The sequence below is a fragment of the Carettochelys insculpta genome, chromosome 21 (genome assembly GCF_033958435.1).
Source record: "Carettochelys insculpta isolate YL-2023 chromosome 21, ASM3395843v1, whole genome shotgun sequence".
NCBI classification, from domain to species: Eukaryota; Metazoa; Chordata; order Testudines; family Carettochelyidae; genus Carettochelys; species Carettochelys insculpta.
In genome coordinates, this window is record NC_134157.1 from 14,838,381 (window position 1) to 14,848,553 (window position 10,173).

The following is a 10,173-nucleotide window of genomic DNA, read 5'->3' on the forward strand; positions in this document are numbered from 1 at the left end:
TTTTTGCATACACAGCTATCACGAGCAGGTTAGAGAAGATGTTTGCGGGAATGATAATATAGTGGGAATAATGTAACATGCAGGGTAATGAAAGTAAATGATGTAATTGTTTCTTCATAGCTCAGCTGATCATACTGATTCTGTAGTTCTCATGCAAGCAGAATTCCAGTTGAACTTACTAGGAGTTTTGTTTGAGAGCTACAGGGGTAGGTTCTCTGATGTGTTTCTGTGATCTTCCTATATTACACTGGAGTTGCTGTCAGGATTCTGTCATATTATTTTGATTCTTATTGTATTGCAGAACATCAGATTGGAGTGTCAAGTGGTAAGAGCAGGCAACAGAAAATTAGGACTTCTCCTAGGATATGTTTCTGCTACAGTGTCACCTGCAAATCCTATTTCCATGGATGTGGAGAGTCCAAATTCAGAAAAAAAAAACAAAAACAAAACCTGCAGCTTCACTGCCTAAGCAGAATAAGTAGAATTTGGGGAAGAGGTACATACAGCTCAGTTCTGGGGGGTTCGCTGTGCAGGGATGTTTCAGGGTTGAGAAAGGGAACACTTGATAGTGGCTTTACACAGTAGTATATTGAGTGACTATCTCTGATCCCCATGGGGGGCGGGCACATATGGTTCAGAAGCTACTGAATTCTTAGGTTTATGGTATCATCTGTTATGTTGATTTAGTTATCCCTTCACTGCCAGAGAGGAAAACCCAATTGCACAGCCAAGAAATGTAAGCTGTGCTCTGCTTTCTAGGATTTGACCCTGCTCCAATGGTTACTTTATTTCTCCACATCTAACTTTGGTTTTCTATCTCTCTGTTATATATTCATCATGCCAGTTCACTTGCAGCACTATTTCCAGATCTGAAGTAGTAGGTCTGCCCCGTGAAAGCTCATCACCTAATAAATTATTAGTCTTTAAAGTGCTACATGAGTGGTTTTTTGTTTTGTATCTAAATTTGTCCATCTTTTTTCAAGCGCCACCTTTCAGGGATCCTTGTAGGCTTCAAAATTTAACAAATATCTGTAAAGTACTTTGAGGTCCTGGAATAGAAAGTACTATGTAATAAAAAGATTTTATTATTCTTTACACCCTATTCTGCTTTGTATGCACGCTTCATTTGAAGTCCCTTTTTTAAAATACAGCCTTTTTACCAGTTTTCTGTGTTTTAAAAGGGCATTCCAACAGTAAAAATGAAATCAATAAGGTCTGTTTATAGTTGAAAATAAGTATGAAAATTTTGGATTCCCAGATTACTATCAATTTCAACACAATAATTTTTTGAACAGTTGCACAGGTCAGGTTTTTTCAAACTGCTTCAGATACCTCAGTTCGTCAAGGAGGACAGCCTCAGGATGAGTTTAAACATTGGTTTAACATAGAAGAATCTTCCAGACAATAGATATAACAAATAGATGCTCAATGGACTCTGGCCCTGATTCAGAAAAACATCCCAAGTCAGAGAAGCATCTTAGCACATACTTAATGTAAAGCACATAGACCTCTTAAGTGGTTTCTTATTTGGGTTCTCTATCCACAAGGATTTCTTTTTCCTTCCCAATGCAGATCTACATAAATTTGTGATTGTAGTTAAAGGCAGAGGTGAAAGTAAGCGGGTGAGCCCTGATGCGCAGCTTGAGCAAGAGCTGGCTGAGCTGTGGCAAAAGCCAGCAGGGAGCTATTTAAGGAGCTGGCAGGGACCCAGATTGCAATAGGACAGTATCTGCAAGGAATTTTAAGTTACTGTTTCTCCTGGTTAAAGGTAAACTCCAGTGTAATATAAAAGATACTCTAAGTTCTAGGCATAATTGTAAGTAATTATTTAATGTCATAAATATCCATAATGTAAAATAATATAATTGAATCAAAAGAGCAGCTGCTATCTTGTAGAACTTAATTGGCCTTGCAGAAAGTTTCAAATTTGTTGTAAGACAAGTTGTATAATTTCTATTAAAAAGTTTGTTGCAGCTGAATTGTGATTGTTAGGTTAACCTTGAGTTAATTTATGACTGCTTTTCAAGACTCTAATTTCCCTTGCTGTCCTGAAGGGCCAGTTAATCCTTCAGATCAACTGTGTATCACCAAACTGAAGTTTATTGGGAGGCATAATTAAAATTACATCCCTCACTGCGAAGTTCACCCCAGTGCAAAGGACCTGTACAAGGCTCTTTGCACCACTTAAACTCACACAGAGGGCCCAGTGCTTAATTTGTGTCAAAGGTAAGCCATAGCATTTCTAGGATTGGCTATTTATAGCCTCAGTATCTCTGGATGTTCCATGCCAGTTACAAAAGTAAAATAATGGCTTGAACCCTGATTCCTCTTGTATTACAAATTAAGCTCAGAGAGGGTCAAATCCAAGCCTAATAGAAGTCAGTGAGAGTTTGTTTAAGGGCAAAAGAGGGTCCTCAAATGGTGCATAGGGCCAGGTGTGTGCTCTCTGTGCCATAGTGAAATTTCACCATTTGAGAAACGGTTGCCTGTTCCCTTAAGAGAGATTCTGAAACAATAACAGGTATTTCTAAAAACTGGTGTGAATCCTCCCTGTTTAGTATATCAGGGGCAGCTCCGTACCTGCCTGATCTAAAGGATGTTCTAGTCAATTCCATGCTATTCATCTTATACCACCCTCATCACCATAATGTCTGACTGCCTAACAAAAGGTCATTAATTGACATGGCTAACGTTTTCAGAGTGTCATTTGTTTTTTTCCCCGTCAGTCTTTCCTTGGGAAAATTTAATGTGCAGTATAGTGCCACGTTTTGATACAGCTAGCTTTTTAAAAAAATATATGAATACATTACTATGTTGTTATATTTGAGAAAGCAAGGTCTTTCACAGGTTGGGATGCCAATCAGTAGATCTACTTGCCTGAAACCAGAACAAGAAATGTGGTTTTCTGCTCCAAAGGGTACCCTGTCTGTGCTCCCTGTTAGATGCATTTGTAATTTTCTGAATGTCAGAACTAACGTATTCCTTCCTCTTGATCTCCATGATACTGTGGCTCTGGGGCAAACTGAAGCAAGATGCTGGATTGATGACCTTACAATTCTTGTAGTCAAATCTGGTGAACTTCTCAGTGTGGCCTCTGTCACTTTGATAAACATAATCTTGCAAAAAAAAAAAAAAAAAGAAAAAAGAAAAAAACAGGGCATAGCATTGTTACTTCTGCCAATCTGGATATTGGCTGGCTGGCACTTACTGAAAAATCTTGTTCAGCTGACATTCATAACACTCTGCCCCGAAGAAGGAAACGCTCAGCTAGCCTGACTTTTAAAGCTAAGTTAAAGAGTGTTTTTATATGGGAATCTCAGAACCATTTGTCTCTTTAGAAAACACCCACTTCAGCAATACTGGCCTACCCGTGAAACAATATGAATTTTGTATTATTTTATAAGGGTCCACCTAGCAGCCATATTTGCAGATCACCTTTCATTCCTGGGACACGCAATATTTTCTCACCCTACAGGGCCAGCAGCATTATACCTCTCCCCATTCACGTAGAATGCCTCTCTCAACAGTGTTGTTGACAAAACAGCTGTGTAGACATTCCAGGGCCCTTCTCTCAACAGACAGGGCAGCCCTGTTTGCAGAGCTTCCGGCCAACCATTCTGTTGAGAGAGGGCTGGGTCATCTGGCTGCTCTCTGTCAACAGAGCGGATTTCTTTTTCAATCTGCTTTTTTGTGTGGATGTGGTCAGTTGACAGAGGTTTTGTCGGAAGATCTCTTCTGATAGTAACTTCTGTCGACAGATTGCTGTAGTGTAGACAGAGTCTTTGTGCATAGACACTACTCCCTTGTGTAGACATAGCCCAAGACTGGAAAATATAGGGACAGTCACTCACTCTTGCTGACTTTACCATAACTGGAATTCAAGTTATGCTGTCCATGTAGATTCTATAACCTATCCTCCTCCTTTACAACTATGGAGTCCCATTCCTTTGGGATTCTGTATTTGTGAAAGAACTGAGGGACAATTGGGTTCATTTCTCTCTTTATACCTTGAGGTGGGTATGAAGACTTCTAGGCTGCAGGTGTAGTCCACCAGGCAGTGCTTGCCAAGAGTCATGTATCACACACAAGAATTGCATGCACCCAAAGCATGGAATACACATAGACAACACACCACAAGTTAGTGAGGCCAGCGACCATTTTCTCAGTCTCCACACAGGACACACTGGAGTTATTGAAGCCCTATCAATTCCTCTTAAAACTAACAATTTCCAAAGTACAAACCTATCAAAGTTGCTGGAGTTAAGCCAGGGATGGATTTATCCCCCAGTGTGGTACCTAAAGCCAGGGTTTGTCCAGTTGTACATAATTCTTATAGTAAAATGAAATAAAAATTATTAAAGTGTCTTAATTAAGTCAGAGGGAAGTCTAGGCAGCCAATCACTTTAAGGCTACATCTACACGTGCCCCAAACTTCGAAATGGCCACACAAATGGCCATTTCGAAGTTTGGGGCACATGTAGACACGGCCTAAGAGATTTGCAGGGCTAATTCCATGCTTCAATATTTAAGGTCTCCAGAAAAGCAACATCCATCTTCTGTTGTTTGGTTTTTTTAAATCTTCTTGCTATCTCGAGATTATTTAGTGTTCTGATATTGACACTACTTCTGTTGAAAGATTTAAAGATAAAAATGCAGTGTATTCAAGTACTGATCATTTTTCATAGTCACTTAGTGACAGTACAGCCTGTAGTCAATTGCAGCAGATTTATCTTTTCTGATATTGATTTTGTGTGTGACTAAACTGTTTGTAGATGCCTTGCTACATCCCTCCTGAACTGCAGCAGTAGGTGCAAAAGGGAGGGGACCTGCATGGTACCAAGCTATCTTGTTTTCATTCCAAGGCAGTTTATCTCATCACTTAGATCAAAATACTTAAACTGCTCTAAGACATATTGTATGTATATGGACATAAAACACTTTCTGCCAGAAAAAGGAAAACCACAGCAGCATAATTTTCCAGTGCAGACAAATCTCTGTTGTGCCCCGAGAACCAGGATTCAAGTCAGTGAATAACAGAAGAGTGCAAATATAGAACAAGTTGAAACTTCTCATAGCTGAGGTCAAAGTTTTTGTATTAGGGGTGGGAGCTGCCACTCACTTTGCTGAAGAATACTTGCCAAATGTTGCAGATTCCATCTGGATACGCCTTTTGTTGGGATCCTCTCTGGATTCTCACTTTATGGAAAACTTCTTTTTCTGGAACTCCTGATCTGGAAATTGCAGACTCCAAAGTTTTCAGAGTTGCAGGTCAGGAGATAGAACAGAGTTTTAAACTTCATACACAATTCTTACATTGAAAAAAGAGTTGTCACTTTCACACAGAAGATTTCTAATTTTCTGAATGAATCATTTCATGCTGAATTCCACTTAGGATAGCCAGCAGTCACCCATACATTAATGCTGAGTCTGAGATGCAAAATTTAAGAATGGACTAGAATCTGAATTGTTTTAAAGTTCAGTGTCAGATCTTAGATCACAGTGTCAGATCCCATCTCCAATTCAAATACATCAAGACTTCCATATGTACTCTCCTTCACTTAAGCCAAACTTAATACGGAGACTGTGGATTTGATAATTGTCAGGCATGGACGATAATCATGCAATTTTTTAGGATTCACATTATAGTCTGAAAAACAACAAACTTCAGCCCATAAGTGATGGTGATGGGTACATTAGAAATAATTAGCTTTAATATAAAGAAAACACCATGGCTTTACATTTCTACCTCTCTTGTTTTCTCACAGGAATGAGTAGACCCTCCCCCCCGCCCCCCGCCCGGCCTCCACTTCCTTTCTGGCTAATGTCTTGTACTATAAAGAAAGAAGCCTGGAAAGAGACAGCAGAGTCAATCATAAATAATTAAAATGCCTAGAGAACTTTAGCAAATCTTGTACAGAAAGTAGGTGGAGGTGAAATTCAGGTATTTTATTCTTCAGATATAGACTAGACCAAGAACAAATAAACTACAGTAGATTAATGTGTGCCAATAGGGTCCACTTTTGCTCCTGAAAACAGATTCTCCAAGGTGTTCTACCCTGCCTCTCCACTCTGAGGCTATGTCTAGCTTGCCAAGAACTGTCGGCATAAGATACACTTGCACAACACATTTGTGTATTTTTTGCCAACTGTTCTGGTGGGAGAGGCTTTTCCGATATTTGGCCCTTCCACACAGGGCCAAATGTCAGCAAAAGCCCCTCTGCCAAGACCTCCCTTCTTCCTCAAGGAATGAGGTGTACAGGGATGTCAACAGAACACTCCTGACTGGCAGATCTCTTCCTACAGATCTGCAATCTGGACACACACTCTGTCGACAAAACTTTTGTCAACAGAAGTTTTGTTAACAGAAGCCCGCAGTCTAGACATAGCCTTATTGTAGTTGTCCTGTTCCTGGATAGATTGTCTAATCACTCCCATGATAGACATTTCTCACCTGAAAAGAATGTAATTCTTGCTCAGTCTTCCGGCAGCCAGAGCTGACTGACTGGTCCTTTCTTGATCCCATACCACTTTTTCCATAGAGAGGCTTATCAATCTGCTCCTAAACCAGCCTTCTTCTGAAGACAAATATCTCCTGAAGTGATTCCTGCTATCCATACTCTGCACAGTCACCCTGGCTCATAGAATAGAAATTAGTATCTTGTTCAACAGGATCACCGTGGAAAAAACAGGAGATTGCAGTCTATTATTGGGCTTATGAGCAAACAGTTTGAACAGACACTGCCTATTGCACTCTCTCTTATTGTTTACATAACTAGGAGATGTAATATTAGGGCCTTGTCTACATGAGGCTGTGTCCTCACTTCCAGGAAGATTGACACTGCGCAGTTGATTTTTCAGAGTTTGATTTAGCGTGCCTACTAGAGACACACCAAAATGAATTCCTAGGGTACACACATCAGTGCTGATACTCATACCCATTATTAAGTGTAAGGGAAGTCGACAGGAGAATTCATTCCCATTGACCTCCAGTAGTGGAGATAGAGCAGAAGTCTGAACTAAGGTACATCAACTTTAGCTATGTAATTAACGTAGCTGTAGTTGAGTACCTTAATTTGACCTTTCCTTTTAGTGTAAGTTGGCCCTTGGAAAGAGTTTGCCAGCAAAAACTATACAGGCAAACCTTTTTTGCGGCCTCATAGCTTATATCAGCAAAATTATTCTTTTGCCAGTTTCTTGTTCCCTGAACAAGCTCAGGTGTGCTGGCAACATGACTTTTTTGGTTACATGAGGGTAGGTCTTCACAGCAAAGTTATTTTGAAATAACAGACACTATTTCAAAATAACTATATGAGCATCTACACAATGCAACTGCTATTTCAAAATAATTTTGAAATAGAGGATGCCTCATTTCAAAATTGGTAAACATCATTGTATGAGGAATAGCACCTATTAATAGGTATTTCACTGCTGTATAGACATAGCCTGACCACTGACATTAGGGCTTTTGTTGACATATCTACGTCAGCCAGGAGCATGCTTTTCTCTGCTCCCAACATAGCTATGATGGCAAAATTTTTACACATAGACAAGATCTGAGTCATTTTCCTCTTAGCACTCACCAAAGAGTGACTACTATCCTAGCCCTCACACTATAGAAAGTGGCTTAACTCTCTATGCAGTATCCCCTGAACTGATCCATTCCTGATTCTTTTTGTTTTGTTCTGTTTGGAAGCCTGTCCTGCCCAGATAACCAGATCCAAGTTTAACAAGTGAGCAAAGTGTTTCCCCGAAGGAGCCATATTGAGACTAAGCCTCATTTTAGTGTGTGTGAAAATGAACCCACAGTAATTACTCGTTTCAACACTCCATCTTAATATAAAGCTTTACTTCGTTACATTTAACATTGCAACTTTCTGAATTAAGTAATGTCAGTAAGTGACATTACAGATTGTATTTCTAATGTACTTGTCTCTTCAAGTGCCAACAGTACTTCTGAAAACGTGGCAAAACCAGGACCCCTAAAAGCACAAGATGACAACTGAACTTTCCTACAAAGGGCATAAAGGAAAAATATTCTTCGGCAGGCAAATCATCCATAAAGAGGAACAGGTAAAAAATGTTCATAATTTCTTACCTTTGTTTAAAAAAATAAATAGAGAGATATACTAATGTAACAGCCACAAAACACTGCAGAATCACTACTGCATGCTCTAGTGTTTTGGAGAATTGTTGTAGAATACTACAGGTTGAACTACTCTAGTTCAGCTCTTTCTTATTCAGCTCTCTTATCCAGCAACATTCATAATCTGGCTTGATTTTAGTTGGCTGCATGACCACCTTGTGGCCAAGTTTCATGTGGTCCCATAAAGTTTATTTACAGCCATCAGTCCTGGGTCTCAATGTTATGTGCTGTTATTTAGCAGTAATTTACCCCTAAATGCCTTCTAAGAGCCCAGTAAGCAGTGGAAGTGTTCGTAATGCTGCTAGACAACATTTACCTCCTGTGGCTTGGCAAATTCTCTCATTCAGCATGGGTCAGGTTCCAAGGGTGCCAGACGAAAGAGGTTCAAACTGGATAGTACTTTCTTTAGATAAGGGATCGCACTCCGAAGTCTACTATCTGGTGCCCCTTCTGGAATGCTGTATCTAAAGTGGGACAGAAGAACCCCCAGGAGGAGTATTGATTCAATCCTGTTTTGTTCTGTCACTTCAAAAAAATAGCCTTTGATATGCAAACAGAAGTCTATTCGTAAAACAATAAGATGTTCAAAAATATCTCACCACGTTCTTACAGATTTGCTTTTGCTGGTTTATAATCAGAATAGCTTATGAAATATTTTAAGGTGACCCAAATCTGTCCACCTCCAACTCCCTAAAGAATTTTAAGGTTTCTTTCACCCATTGGATAAAACAAAGGCCTTTTCAAGCCCATTCCAAATCCACTATTTACAATAGACTATCAAAGAAAAACTCTCTCATTAAACCTACAGTTCATTTCCTTCGGGAAGTCCCATTCACTTAGAATATCTAGATTGGATCAGAAATGGGATGAGTGAAGGTTGCAACTGTAGTAAAATTCATGCTTAAAACTTTTTTTAAAACTATGACAGTCAGATCTCTGATCTTGCTGGTTTCCAAGCTGAAGCTATCAAAGTTTTGGCAGAACAGACAGGGAAAGGAAAGATGTGGGGAGTCCTTCAAAGCCTAATGCTTAAAACACAGCTTTTTAATGCAATTGATTCCTTTCAGGCAAAGCAAAAAACAAAGAAAAACACCACATGCAGTATCATTTCTCCCCACAATAAAAAGCCTCATATTTCCCCATTCTCTCTACAACGAATTTAGGATGAGAAAGCACTTAATGGCTCTTGTCAGGCCCACCGACAGGGGTGGAGGGTAAAGGGAGCAGTTAGTTGCTCCCAGAACTCTGGGCCCCTTTGAAGTGTTACTCTATGTAGCTCTGAGGTGGGTGAGGGGGACAAGTGCCATAGTGTGACCAGCGGTAAGGGCTCATTACCCTAGGCTCTGCCCGTTCCACCCTTGGCTTCTCCCCTTCCAGGGGCATAGAGCCGGGGCGCCCATCACGCCCTGCGGTGGCTGTCGGAGCCACTGTCGCTCTTATTGCTCTTTCTCCTTCCACCCCATGTTTCATTACGTTCTTGTTTTCCTTACAGGGATATTCCCATATCAAGTGACTTAAAAATCACCTCTGGTTAACAACTTCACTGGACCCGTATCAGGTTTTAATTTGGCACAGTAAGACAGATTTCTTTGCATTTAATAAAAAGTGCCCGCCAAGTCAGACCACTGATTTTATGGTGATTTGCTTACATTCTAGCTTGGAAAGTGTGATGGGGTTCAGGGGTCCCCCTGCACTGCACCCCGCCCGCTGGCAGGAGAGACTCTCACTCAGCAGGTACAACAGCAGGTTTATTAGGCAACAAATGTCCAGTTTCTCACAGAAGCAACAGCATAGCAGCCAGAGACAGTCCTTCCAACCTGTCCTGGGGAGAGGACCCCAAGGGGTGCCCCTCTGGGGTGTAGCTTTCCCCCTCCTCAGCCTGGCTGCCTTCCAGCTCTCCCTTCTCCTCGCCTCTAACTGCCGCCCCCGATTCAAAACCCAGCTCAGCTCCTCCCTGCTCTTTGTTCAGGCAGAGGTGTTATCTGCCAGTTGTAGCCCCAGGGTCATCCTTAGCCACTGGGAGCTGCTGC